Source organism: Myxocyprinus asiaticus, chromosome 27 (genome assembly GCF_019703515.2).
Source record: "Myxocyprinus asiaticus isolate MX2 ecotype Aquarium Trade chromosome 27, UBuf_Myxa_2, whole genome shotgun sequence".
NCBI classification, from domain to species: domain Eukaryota; kingdom Metazoa; phylum Chordata; class Actinopteri; order Cypriniformes; family Catostomidae; genus Myxocyprinus; species Myxocyprinus asiaticus.
In genome coordinates, this window is record NC_059370.1 from 27218084 (window position 1) to 27233503 (window position 15420).

Consider the following 15420-nt stretch of genomic DNA (forward strand, 5'->3'; position numbering starts at 1 on the left):
AATAACATCAAATTAACACAACACAATTTAAACATCTGTTATACATAATTAAACTCAACTTAAAACATCAAATTAACACAACACAATTTAAGCATCTGTTATACACATAATTACACTCAACTTAAAACATCAAATTAACACAACACAATTTAAACATCTGTTATACATAATTACACAACTTAAAACATCAGATTAACACAACACAATTTAAACATCTGTTATACACATAATTACACTCAACAATATACAAATAATAACATACACTGTACAGTATACAATATGCTGTTTTTGTTTTTGTTTTTTGTTTTTTTGTTTTTTACTATATAGATACTATATAGATACACATTATTCAATAAAAATTAAAATATATATAAAAAAAAGTATGTATATATATATATATATATATATATATATATATATATATATATATATATATATATATATATATATATAGAATGTACAGTATTGTACTGTATTGACATTCAGGCTGTCGGTTGATAGTCAGTTGTTAAGAGAGACATAATATAATAACAGTAATATAATTTATGACAGTCCGGTGTGAGATAAAAGAGTAATAAAGTGCAGGGCTGATGTATTTTGATCATGGGAGATCAAGAGTTCAGAAGTCTGATTACTTGGGGGAAGAAGCTATCATGGAGTCGGCTGGTGCGGGTCCTGATGCTGCGATACCGCCTACCTGATGGTAGCAGTGAGAACAGCCCATGGCTCGGGTGGCTGGAGTCTCTGATGATCCTCCGAGCTTTTTTCACACACCGCCTTGTATATATTTCCTGGAGGGAGGGAAGCTCACCTCCGATGATGTGTTTGGCAGTTCACACCACCCTTTGCAGTGCTTTGCGGTTGTGGGCGGTGCTATTGCCGTACCAGGCGGAGATACAGCCAGTCAGGATGCTGGTAATATATGAACCATTTTTAAAGAAAACATGAGTGAACAGGCAAAACACATTTCTTTTATTTATTATGGGATTCATATTCAACTGTAGGTTATAACAGAATGGCACAATCATAAAACAAAACATGGCAACAAAGAAAAAAATGAAATGACCCCTGTTCAAAAGTCTGCATACCCTTAGTTCTTAATACGGTGTATTGCCCCCTTTAGCATCATTGACAGTGTGCAGTCTTTTGTAATAGTTGTCTATGAGGCCCCAAATTCTTGCAGGTGGTATAGCTGCCCATTCGTCTTGGCAAAATGCCTCCAGGTCATACAAAGTCTTTGGTCGTCTTGCATGAACCACACGTTTGAGATCTCCCCAGAGTGGCTCGATGATATTAAGTTCAGGAGACTGTGGTGGCCACTCCAGAACCTTCACCTTTTTCTGCTGTAACCACTGGAGGGTCAACTTGGCCTTGTGCTTAGGGTCATTGTCGTGCTGGAAAGTACAAGAGCGTCCCATGCGCAGCTTTCATGCAGAAGAATGCAAATTGTCTGCCAGTATTTTCTGACAACATGCTGCATTCATCTTGCCATCAATTTTCACAAGATTCCCCGTGCCTTTAGAGCTCACTCACCCCCAAAACATCAGTGAGCCACCACCATGCTTCACAGTGGGGATGGTATTCTTTTCACTATAGGCCTTGTTGACCCCTCTCCAAACATAGCGCTTATGGTTGTGACCATAAAGCTCTATTTTGGTCTCGTCACTCCAAATTACAGTGTGCCAGAAGCTGTGAGGCGTGTCAAGGTGTTGTCGGGCATATTGTAACCGGGCTTTTTTGTGGCATTGGTGCAGTAAAGGCTTCTTTCTGGCAACTCGACCATGCAGCTCATTTTTGTTCAAGTATCGTCATATTGTGCTCCTTGAAACAACCACACTGTCTTTTTCCAGAGCAGCCTGTATTTCTCCTGAGGTTACCTGTGGGTTTTTCTTTGTATCCTGAACAATTCTTCTGGCAGTTGTGGCTGAAATCTTTCTTGGACATTTCTCAATTTCTGTCAGGGTATGCAAACTTTTGAGCACAACTGTACTCCAGTACACAACTGTTTGTGGCCATACACAGGACCGGTATTTGTTGGTGACAAAACCTTTGCATCATGTCACTGTACTGGCAAGGGTATGTCAACCTCTTCAGGAGCATACACAGCACCTCCACTCCTCCCACAACACTTCTCTAAACACACTATCTCTTTGGGATTGCCAAGAACATCTACCAGGATTGGTAAATCACATTTTCTCACATAAAATTCATTTAAACACTCATCCTCCTCCATGTCAGATTGAAAGGTGGGTATTTTTTACATGGTAAATCTAGGTTTTTAGAGCTATTAACATCAAACAAGAGTAAAAACTCTTCTTCTGTCAGTAAATTATCAAAAATATAATATATATATATATATATATAAAATATATATAATATATAAAATATAAAAAATAATTTCACTGTATATGTGCAAAAATGTATAATGTGTGATAAATAAATATAATTATAATTAATTATAATTAATTATCATTTAATGCTGTAAGCAACCCTTCTCTTGCTTTTTTAAATGACATTTTCATAATTGTGAAATGAATGATTAAATGAGCTGGTCCGCCGTCCTCTGTGTTGTTGCTTAATGACCTTTACGTTTCTTGGCAATGGCGGTTGATCTGTTTACTTCGGATCGTCGCGTCCACAGCTGTTGCTTAAATTCCCTATTTATAAAGGAGTGAAGGGAAAGACGTTTTATTAGGGCATCTGTGATTTAATGTGATGGGCCAATCACAGGAAGAGAATAAATTGCATTTCCACTAAAAGGTGTATAAAAATACACAGAAAACCTAAAATCATCAAATATAGTGATCTACATTTGTTTGCACAGAACACAGACACCATGTCCTCCTCCTTTTGAGCAGCACCAAGCACAGTGCTCTCTGTTATTCAAAACTAGAACAATTCCACATTCCTTCATTAATTCTGTGGAGTAGAGCTATACACAGTGGGGTCTCTTCCTCTGGCGAAAGCAGCATGGGGTGCATTTGAGGAAGTGTGGAGTGCGAGACTGTGTATGTGTGTTAGAACAGCTCTACTCCCGCACCCCGGAGACCACCCGCTGATTATGTAAAACTCCTCTGCCTCAGAGTGTCTAAGCACAGCTGAGAGGGAAGTTCAACATCCATCTCTCCTGACCCTGTCTGACCTGGCTAATCCCGCCATTTCACAGGTTCTGATTACACAGATCAGGGACCAGTGTTGGAATCGGACACCAACCCCGATCATCAGTCACTCCTACTGGCATCTGACAGCTTCCATGGCCTGCTGGAACCTTCTCCACACCCACCATGCCCCCTTCTCTCCTTCCCATCATGTTCGATGCCAGAGATCCACTTCAAAGTCTCACATCTAGACCCTCAGGAAATCACATATATTCGGCCTGTGGACTCCCAGGAATATCAGTAAGATTAATGGAGGCATCTGATGACAAAATAAATGTAAGCTTTGCTTAATTATTTTTAATATGTAAATAATCATGTATATGGTTTGCATGATGTATCAATTCTGTCATATGGTTTGATCGTACACAGCCAATGACAAATCTCAGACATGAGTCTGGTTTCATGATCTGTTCCACGTGTTGTCTTTAGGTTGCTGTCTTATTTCAGTGCAATCTGGACTGAATGTATCGCAGCCCATGCATGATGATTTCATGTTTCATTCCTTCCTTTTATAGCTTTGAAAATCTTATATTGCATATTACATTTTATATTACAAAAATAATAATAATAATAATAATAATAATAATAATAGTTGGACGTGAATTTCAGTCACAGTGATGAAAGTTTTATTTCCCAAAAATGTTTGCCGGTTGATGTTTTCAGGTAGGCTTTGTATAAAATATGGGTAACACTTTATATTAATGTTCCCTTTGTTTTAGGCTTTATAAATTTACATGGGGTTCATTAATGATTATAAATAAGGCAGATTTAGTGTCAGTTACTTTTTGCACTCATATTTAAATACTAACATACGTGATATGGGTGTTAGGCTTTGGATGGAAGGAGGACAAAAGGGGAGTCAAAGTAAACCCAAGTGCAGTTCAATAACAATACAAAACTATATACAAGAACTACAAAGAAAACACTGAGCACTATATAAGACAAAACAAAGAAGAAGAATATCTTACTGCAAATACTATGAAGAACAACAACAACTACTAACATATAGGAGATATTAGTAGTGTGATAAGGGATGGTGATCTGAGACGAGACTCGATCAGCACTGAGTGAATGAGGTGAGTTTATATAGAGACCTTGATGAGGTCAATTGGGAACAGGTGTGGCTGATTAGAGTGTGGGTGAACTAGAGCAGTTGATGGCTGACCAAAGGGGGCATGACAATGGGCATCATTGCAGTGTGTTTACTGTGTTTATTTAGAGTCCCACAGATGCACTACATTAACCCGTACCCCTAAACCTAACCTTATAGGATTAGTTCACCCAAAACTGAAAATTTGCTAATAATTTAATCACCCTCAGGCCATCCAAGATGTATCTGAGTTTCTTTCTTCATCAAAACAGAATTTAAGAATTTAGGATTTAATTTCAGGCCTCCTCCTTTAAACAATGCAAGTGAATGTCCTCCATTTTTTGACGGTCCAAAATGCATATTTAGTGTGCATCAAAATAATCCACACGACTCCAGTCGACAAATAAAGTTCTTCTGAACGCAAACGATTGATTATTTTTAGAAACGAAACAATACTTGTATACTTTTTAACTACAAATGTTCGCTTCTGTACATCTCTGTGACACTCGCTCATGAGAGGGATGATGTAAGCTCGTTGGTAAGGTCACGCGTCACGTGGTGGAGGAGTCAGGAAGCGCGTCATTGTTTACATTGTTTTTTTTTATTATTATTTGGAAATGATTTTTTACATTATTTTATATTGTTTTTAAATTGCTTTGGACTGTTTTGGTTTGTGAACAGCACAAGTTTCTCTTGTAAACAATGACGTGCTTCCTGACTCCTCCTCCACGTGACACGTGACCTTACCAACGAGCTTACATCATCCCTCTCATGAGCGCACATCACAGAGATGTACGGAAGCTAACATTTGTAGTTAAAAAGTATATAAGTATTGTTTCATTTCTAAAAATAATCAATCGTTTACGTTCAGAAGAACTTTATTTGTGGACTGGAGTCGTGTGGATTATTTTGATGCACACTAAATATGCATTTTGGACCGTCAAACAATGGAGTACATTCACTTGCATTGTTTAGAGGAGGAGGGCTGAAATGAAATCCTAAAAGTCTTAAATTCTGTTTTGATGAAGAAAGAAACTCAGATACATCTTGGATGGCATGAGGGTGAGTAAATTATCAGCAAATTTTCATTTTTGGGTGAACTATTCCTTTAACCTTACCTTAGAAAAAAATAACCTTGGTTTTACTACAGTAACCATGGTTTTACTATGGTATTTTTTGTAAATTTACAGTAACCACAAAATTAACCATGGTTACTATATTACTGCAATCTTAGTAATACAGTGATGCAATGTACACACTCTACTGTGTACAATGTACAATGTGCTACTACGAGTGATGTCCCAACTTACCAAGTCCTATAGTTACATGAAGTCCTATGCAAAAACATTTTTCAGGTCTTTATGCTCATTCACAGCACAGAATTTAATAAAGCCTAATGGCCATTAAACCATACAGAACTTTATATACATAGGTTTCTAATGTTGGCAACTCCTTAATAAATTGTATGTGTCCACTTTACATTAAGTTACATTTTCACAGGCTATTAATGTTGAATCAGTGTAATTAAGCATTTATAACATGCAGGTAACATTGCTCACTATCTGGCTAGTATTGCATGACATTCATCCTGTTGTTGTATCAGCATATCAATAATTTATAATGCATTTGTAAATTAGTTAATTGGTTTTAATGAATTTCTTTTATAAACCCTTTAAACAAAGGGAACATTAATGTTAAGTGTAACCAAAAAATGCAACTACATGTTTTGTGTTTTTCTCAGGGGTAGTGAAGTGCAATCAGGGCTGAATTGCATAGCATTACCACACCCAAGTATTTAAAAGCTAACTTCAAACGCATTCCAAACTTAACAAAAATGTAACCCGCTTTAATCTGGCACATTTAGTAAAGTTTGCCGCAATTACCATTTAGAAGAAGAAATTTGTGTTTGTTGATGCCAAAAACTCGAGTAATAAATCCAATCTACAGTACAGGAAAATTTTATTCACAGTCTGTGACTTTGGGACCTAAAAATGTTGATGTTGACAGAAGGGCTTCTATAATGGAGTGGATTCTGTTTCTTTTACTCGAACTCAGAGTCTTATGTTGAGGTATACACTGCATTATGTGACCCAGCACACAACCTTCTGATGTTTCATACAGTATGAACCACTCTTGAAGGATTTCCTCTCCACACTTCTTATTGTTTCTGATAGTGACTTTTTTCCTTTAAGTCTCTCTTTTTCTCTTTCTTTCCTTCCCATTTGACACCATACAACATATTTCAAGTGGCAAACACATGCTGTTTCCTTGGTCTCTGCTATGATATCTACTTTGATATATTAATATCTATGATTTACAGTATTCCTATGTAATGTATCAGCACCTCCAGGCATTGTCAGTTGCTACTGCAGTCACATCAAAGATAATGATTGACTGAACAAGCATTATAGTGAGCAAGTGAGGGACACAATCAACATCACGCAAAACAACATAAACAATTACAGACAACCAGAACTGCTGACAAGTGCCATTCCCCACCAGATATTTTTGCATCATTTTAAAGGAATATTCCAGGTTCAATACAAGTTAAGCTCAGTCGACAGCATTTGTGGCATGATATTGATTACCACGTAAGTTAATTTAGACTCATTCCTCCTTTCTTTAAAAAAGCAAAAATATGGGTTTCAGTGAGGCACACAATGGAAGTAAATGGGGCCAATCTGTAAACGTTAAACTACTAACTTTTTCAAAAGTACTGACCTGTTTCAGTGACGTCACATTTTCCTCGCAGCCGCCATATTTGTGACCATCAGCAGGAGGAAATAATGCTGGTGAATAGAAAAACACCCATGAAACATCAAGAAAAACATCAAAAATGACTTTTTATCCATGGCAAGTCTCAGGAAACATTCATACACATCTGAAGACAGCACAAATATTGCCAAATTGAACTTTCGCAGACATTTAAATATATTTTATCCACGATTAATCTCTGTACGCGGGTGAGTCTGAGGTGTGACTCATGAGTACACACGCCCACCGGTACATCACTGTAAATGTCTCTCATTAAGAAGTTACAAATGTTTCGTGTTGTTTTCAGATCTGACTTGGTCACAGTAATACTTGAAGTATGTGATGATCCTGTCTGTATGAATTTAAGAGCTGCTTTTTTTTTTTTTTTTTTTTAAGATAAGAAAATTTTTTGTGGTAATCAACATTATGCCACAAATGCTGTCAGTTGAGCTTAACTTTTATTGAACCTGGAATACTCCTTTAAGAATGAATACATTTCCCTCTAGTGCCACTGATAGCCTGTTGTGTGAGCAACCCCTCAAAAATAGGTTCTGGTCCTATGGGGAACCAGGAAGTAATGGCGTTCACATAAACAATGGTGAGGATGATTTGAAGGTTCACTCAAATTACATGACGATTAGGTTTAGGGTTGTGGTTTGGATTCAAGTAGAGTCAATAAAATATGCATTCTTGTTGATTGCATAACATTATTTACAACTAAAAATACAACTCGCTTTTGGCACCACCCTGTGGACATTTAACTGGGAAACAGGAGCTCATGCTTGCCCATACGTTTAATAATGCTTCCAGCTTCGGCCACTGGGGGCAGTGATTTCAACCAAATGTTTCCAAATTCAATTCAATCATATTTTTATTAGTGGTAATATTTGCCCCCTGCAATGGATTTTAAGGGGTATTTTAATCTTTACAAGGGCATATTTTCCTAACTATATAAAAAAACAGCCCATTTATTTCAAATACTTCAATTAAAAAAACAATTATAATTAATTATGGCTGTTACCTATAACATTAAATTAATGTCAAATACAAACACAATAAACACTCTACTAGAATATATTATAAATAGCTAGTCTATAAATTAGATTAAACAGTTCTTGTAATTGAAGTTTTTTCTGTTTTGGAAATATTAGGAGTGATTTCGGGCTGATATTAGAGTTTTTTTTATTTAATCAAAAACCACTTCATACCTATTCCACAACAATTTTTTCAATTTTAGTGTCATTTTTGCCCTGAGCCCTTGTTAATTTCTGATTATATATATATATATATATATATATATATATATATATATATATATATATATATATATATATATATATATATATATTAGTTCTGATTCAAGAGGACCAGTTCATCTAAAAATCTTATAAATAAATAAATTAAATCTGTTAAATTTACAGTAAAAAAATAATAATAAAAAAATCATAAACTTGATATTAACCTTCTGAAACTGTAAAATCTGCTTTTTACTTTATAAAGTATTGTTAATCACCGTAAAAATTACAGAAGAGCACATGAAGACATGAAGTTCACCGATAGTGGCTTTTCCAGGAGCAATGACCAATAAACATGTAGAGACAGTGCTCAGTGTCACAGAAATACTAAACACCATCAGGGTAACACATGTGAAATTTAAATAATGTAATAAACATTAACTAAACTACATTAAATATAAAACGGAACACACCAATGTACGTAACTGATATTTAAAATAAGAAGAAACATAACTATTCCCATAAAATGTAATGAAATATGATAGGTCATGCAGTGAATTGTGGGAACGCACGATTATTGTGTTTTACTGTAAATTTAACAATAATTTCTTGTAAAAAGTACGTTCTCTCTTGTTAAACATAATGTAAATTTTTACCATTAATTATACAAGAAAATCATACTTTTTACATCTAAAAAATTGTATTACAACATTTTAGTGTAAAAACTACTGTATTGTCTTTTAAAATATATTATATTTTTTACTGTATATTTTACAGTTAATATTCGTTAAACAATTATTTTATTTCTGTTGCATTTTTACAGTCTTTTACCATTAAAATTACAGAAATGTTTTAGAGTGTAGCCCCACAGCCTGTTTTACACCTAATAAACCAGGTGTATGGCTTAGCTGTGTTACCTGAGTCACAGATTACTGTGCATTCTGTGGAAATGCAGTGTATGACTCAGATCTGAGGTCAGTGCTCCATGTATGTGAGAGAGAGAGACCATGCTGGGCTCTATTGCTCTGTGTCAGTGCAGGTATTGCTTGTGGCTCCCCTTGCTGCTCCACATTACCAGGGAACGGTTGCCAGGGCTACCATTTATTAATATCTATCTATAACTTTGAGCACTGTGCTCATTTGAGCAAATAATGAAGACAGCCTCTGGTTCCAGGGGAGGGTTCGCTGGCATGTGAGCGTACAAATCTGCATACTCAGTGTGCATAGGACATGAATGAATCTGTCTGTATGTCTACAACTAGTAAACATGAGTGCAATTGCATGACAAATGCACAAAGTTTGTGCAATCAAACATGATTTTGTCCATGTACAAATTAGCAGCATTTGTAAATGACCAACCAAGCAAATAAGACCAACAGAAGATTTATTGAAGCTATAATGAAAGGGCTTTTAAGTATATATGCCTCCATTTGGCCCTAGCTACATCTTGTTTTCTATTGTACATTCTCTTTCTTTTTTTTTTTTTTTTTTTTTTTATTATTATTATTTATTTATTTTATTCTTCTTCTTACCTTTTACTGCTTGGATTAATTTTAGATTTACATTTACTCAACTTGGCTAAAGATATAGCCTACATTTTATCAGTTTGTTTGTTCTCTGGGAATCGAACCTATGACCTTGGCGTTGCTGGCGCCAAGCTCTAATAGTTTAGCTATATTTCCTGTTGCATTGCATACTGAAACAGAAATGCTGTTTACTAATATTTTGAGTATTCATGTGCCTGCCCTGAGTTATCATTGTAGTAGGATTTGATATAATTTTCAGTAACATTAACAATGGCTTTCATTCAATATTTACCCCTTTATCACAATTTCAAGTTTGGGCTACCAAAGACATGAAAAATGAATGTGACAAACCTGCCCCCTGCTGGTAGATGAGTGACACATACGTATGATGACTTAGCACAAGGTGCTTATTGTGTAACAAACAAAGAGTGTTCAGTCTTTTATATTTTGGAAATGTACTCACCCTTGGTGTTAATTAGTAATTGCCTTTTACGTAGTTTTATTGTTGGTTACAACATTTTATGCTGTTACTGATGTAAGGTGTGTGCTGGAAGTGTCAGTTGGTTCTCAGGTGGTGTCAATCAAACACATCCAGTCAGCTCCTGGCCCCTTTGCGATTCTCTTTCTTAAAGGAATGTAATTTTTTATTCACCCACATGCTATTTCATACTAGTATGCCCTTATTTTTTTTCTGTGGACCATTCACTTTCATTGTATGGAGAGAGAGAGAGAGAGAGAGAGAGAGAGAGAGAGAAGATGCAATGAAAGTGAATGGTGCCTAAGGATGGCATCCTGTCTTTAACATTTATTTTTATGTCATACTGGTTTGACAACATGAGGGTGAGTTAATGATGACAGAATTTTCATATATGGGTGAACTATCCCTTTAAATTTCAGTCTTTTCCTCACTGTATCATATGGCTTCAGACGATGTATGGGCAACTTTTCTGATATTTTTATAGAGGGCATTTTGTCTTTTTCTGAGCTTGACAGCCCCTGGACCATAAATTGTTGTTATATGACAAGAGCTTTCTACTTTTGTGTTTGAGCATGACAAATAATGACAGAATTTTCCTTTTGGGTGAACTATTCCTTTAATCATCATGTGGAGGAACTTATGAAGACTTGAATGTTGAGATATTGGATTATTAATACGATATTAAGACTACTACATCTCAACAATTAGGTATTTCTCCTCCTAGTCTGCGCATGACACTGTTGCTATGCAGTAATGAGTCTGGTGGCAGAGGACCGGCCAGGCGTGCATCTCTGCTGTTCAGTAGGAATGGATCTGACTGTGGCACAGTAATCATCTCTATCAAGATAATCATCATCTTTTGTTCATCAAGCATGATGCAGTAATGTTTCATTCTTTTGAGTTCTGCATTTTATTAGAGATGAAAGCAAAGTTCTTCATTGTTGGGGGTGTAAAATATAAAAGGGATGTTAGAGCATGTTAGACCTGTCATCATTTACTTACGCTCAAGTAATTCCAAACCACAGGAGATGTGAGGCAGAATGTCAACGCTGCTCTTTTCTATACAATGAAAATTATTGTGGATAGATGCTGTCAAGCTCCAAAAATTACAAAAAAGCCCCATTAAAGTTCCATGTGCACTATATTGCAAATTGTCTGAAGTCATACGATAGCTTTTTTGTGAGGAAAAGACTGAATTGTAAATTGTTATTCACTAAAAATTTCCCCCTCTGCTTTAGCATTCAAATCTTATTTTAACTTCTGTATTTTCAAACTTGGCAAATCACTTTTGGTTACAATATGTGGAGTCAAGACACATCACGTCGGTTTTAGCATCAATGACACCTGAAGCCATTGTTTTGAATATATGGGCATATTGTGAATTTATGCCCCCACCCCAGCCCCCCATGATGAACACACCTGGTCTGTATATAAAGTGTGTAGGAAAAAATATATTTTTCATTAGATAAATAAATAAATAATAATAATAATTTATTTCCCATTTGAACTTACAATATGTACAGGATGTCATGGTAAGACAGTTTCTTGCTGGCATGGTGTACAGTACACTAGTAAAACTTGATGTTAAATATCTGGTTAAATTAATAGGTTTGATTAACTGTTCTTTTAATTATTTATAAAATGGGTAACACTGTATACTTCAATTAATAATCTAATGCATACTGTACATAATACATGATAAACTGTTAAGCATTGTATAGGAAATTTGTGAAGTAATGTTCACGTTAACACATTATCTTATGATATACATAAGAATTAATGTTTTGTTTTGTTTTTTGTATAATGTGCATAGTGTGTATAGTACATAACTGTGTATAGTGAAATACAAGTGTGAAAGAAATTATAATAGTTTTGTATATTAAAACATTTATGTATAACATACTTTAAGTTAGAAAATGCAGTATGAGAGCAGCCCTATATTGTGCTTATGAGTTGAAATGGATGACCACTCTGTTTTTTAAGCAAAATACCATATCTCCTTGTTATAACGAACATACTGCTTAATCTGATCATATGACAACATGTTTGCTCAAGGCAATATACAATATATACACTACATCCCTAACAAACATTTTGCTGAGTAATGTTTGAAACATGAGAAATCTGCTGAGGTCAAATCACATGTAACTTGTTAGCAAACAAGGAACTATACGTAAGTATCTCCTATATAAGCCTGCCATAAGTGTAAGGTGGGTTAGAAGACACGGGAAGGCCGCTGGTACGAATAAAGCTGAGGAAAAGACTGCGCTGTGTCCTGGGTGTGTTTGGAACACTCTCACTCGTGTGAATTGCAGGTGGAGAATTTCCGTGACACAAGGAAAAAAGGCACCACTTACAGCAGATTATTTTTATTATTATTATTATTGTTTTATTTTATTTTTATATTTGATACAATTACGGGACAACTTTTAGCATACAAAACTAGCCGGTGTGCAGTGACAGGAAATATGATTGGTTAGAAAATATCCAATCGTGTCTGAAACGAACGTTCTGATTGGTCACTCAGCTGAGTTGGCCTGTCTATCTTGCCCATGCCTTCAGTTTCGGATCCGCCTCCCGCTGCTCTGTGCGCTTTTTAGCCACAATATTCTCAGGCGAGTCCACTGTATTTCGCAAAGTGGTCGGAATTTCCGTTTGGCTAGCGGACGTGCGTTTTGTGTGTAGCAGGTCACTGCTTGCTTGCGTGTCGTGCGGTTAGATTCTTGCTTTTTAAATGTTGTAAGATGACTTAAAAAATTTCCCAGACAATGTGTGCATTTAATGGTTATCCTAATAATCAAGCGAAACTAAAGTTTTATTTAAAACAGCAATGTTATGATCAGAAAACACTCGCAAAGCACAGCACACTTGTCCCAGATGCTGCTGCTTCCATCGGCTGCCTACAGAAGGATTGACTTAAAAAAGCTTGGAAAAATTGGTTTGTGTGCTCTTTTTACTTTATTGCAAGAAGTCAACAGCGGGGATTACTTATATTATCCACTGTTACAGTCCGGAGCGATAGACGTCCAGAGACGGAGTGCAATGTATTACTTATAAACGATAGCATTATTGTGCTAACAGGTGTGTGTACATGTGCTGAAAGTTCATTCGAAAATTTGAGAGTTTGTTCATTTCTATTTAGCATCCTTTTTTGTGAATGCTTCATGTTTTGAAATGGCATTATTACTGTATATAAAATGGAACAGTGTTTTACCTGAACTGTCTGTGAGTGACGATGTTTTTAACTGTTTTAATGCTGTGATGTTAAATGGATAAATTCTACAGTGGAAGACCATAATTATTAGTTGAGACACGTGTTTTGTCATGTTTGAAATTAATTGTATTATGATTTTCCTCTGCCCTGCATTTTTCCTGCCTGCAATTAAGTTTGAGTGTCTCTGCAGATTGTGCTCGTCTTCTCTTAAGGGGAAAAGGTGATTTGGAAAACATTAATTCAGTTTCAATTAAATGTATTTGTACACTGCTTTTAATAATACATACTGTTTTATAGTTGCTTTACAGAGAACGTTGAACTTTTGTGTTAAATGTTTATAATATATGTCCAAATAAATGTTTTTTTGTATTGCAAGTAGTTCTTTTTTACGGTACAGTTTATTTTGTGGCTGCATTTGGTCGAACCACTTCCACTTTCTTCTGTTTGAACCTTGATGGTTCTGTAGTCACTTTTAAGTTATTTTTAACTTTTCCCTACACTGTTGGTAGGTCCGGTGGTAGCCGTGTGCGTCCAACAGCTGAGACTCTTCCTGAAAGACTTTTTCGTTTCGCGTCGTTTCGTTCGTCGCTAACGAGAGGAACGTCTGCACCTCGTTTATTTACCACGGCGTGGTTTTGCGCACATCCATTTCTTTGTACAATTCGAAAGTCGCGTGAACAAATGATATCGCTGTTGCTAACTTTACAACTAGCGGGTTGACGTCCCTTGTCGCAAATCCAGTGACCCTGGTAGTGACGATTCTCTCTGACCAATCAGTGATCTGCAGGGTTTTGACGTCACATTTAGTATCGGCTCGGCTCGCTTTGAACCTCGACCGAGGTGGTACTAAAAAATGTATCAGGTACCAGGTACTATCCACAGTGGAAAACCCCCAAAAAACGAGCAGAGTCCTGTCGAGCTGTACCGTGCAGTGGAAAAGCCCCATAAGACATTGTTATTTCCTACACATGAACAATAATTCAATCTATCAACAGGATCAGTTGTTCAATCAACACTAAAACATTTCATGTAGGTTATAGCATTTAGTTATGGAGATTAAGTATGTAAATTGACAATTATAAAGCTAGATTGAGCTTTACACATTCATCTCCTGAAAAATAATTGTATTGTATTTTATCTGAAAGATGGCAGCATAACAGTACCATTGCCTGAGTCCTGTAATACACAAGCAAACTGCTGTCTGGACCTCCCCTGTATCTGCAGTATAATCTCGATACAACAAACTCTTCAGGTTCTTACTAGACTCAACATATGCTTTAAAATAACCATAATTATCTACAGCTCTCAAAGCACGTCCAACTTTACAGCTGTGTAGGCGCTAATAGGCTACATAGCTTTTCAGGTTAGTCTGCTCAGGTTCTTCCATCGATGGATAAAGACTCAACAAAATAACTGAAATGCTTCTTTTTGCGATATTTGGCCATCATCCTGAAACCCATAATCATAACAGATAGGCGAGGAAGAACAATATCGCCTCACTATAATTCTGTGATCATTTGATCTCATGTTTCTGTCATTTTTCCACACACATCGCCCATAAAGCGTCATGGGACTCAGGAATATTGTGGATAGAGGATCTTTGTACACTTATTAAATAAATAAATCACAATTCTTTTAACAGTGTTGTGGCATCACTTCAGTAGACTGAAAAGTTATGGGTCAAAAGCCACCTCATTGATCTGGCGGCCTGACATTGTTCTGACATGAGGGTGAGAAAATGATGACAGAATTTTAATGTTTGGGTGAACTATCCCTTTAAGTGAGTACGCATTAGAGTAATACATGTACATGACTTTGAACTTACCAGAAAAACTTTCTAAACTCATTGTAGATCCTGGTCAGTCAAGATATGGCTGAATGAGCTCGGAGTGAGTTAGCAGAAGATGACATGTGTAGTGGAGTTCAGTTGCTTTGCCATGCCTGTGTAAGTGCACTGTAAACTTA

At 36.1% G+C, this 15420-nt stretch overlaps 1 long non-coding RNA gene across 1 annotated transcript; it reads right to left on the bottom strand.

Moving 5' to 3' along the window:
- Positions 1-2495: 2495 nt before the first annotated feature.
- On the bottom strand, positions 2496-15407 carry LOC127417721 (uncharacterized). Its single transcript, XR_007893321.1, has 3 exons — positions 15281-15407; positions 6970-7037; positions 2496-3417 (listed from the first exon to the last, which is right to left on the bottom strand). It is a non-coding gene; the product is annotated as an uncharacterized LOC127417721 (long non-coding RNA).
- Positions 15408-15420: the final 13 nt, after the last annotated feature.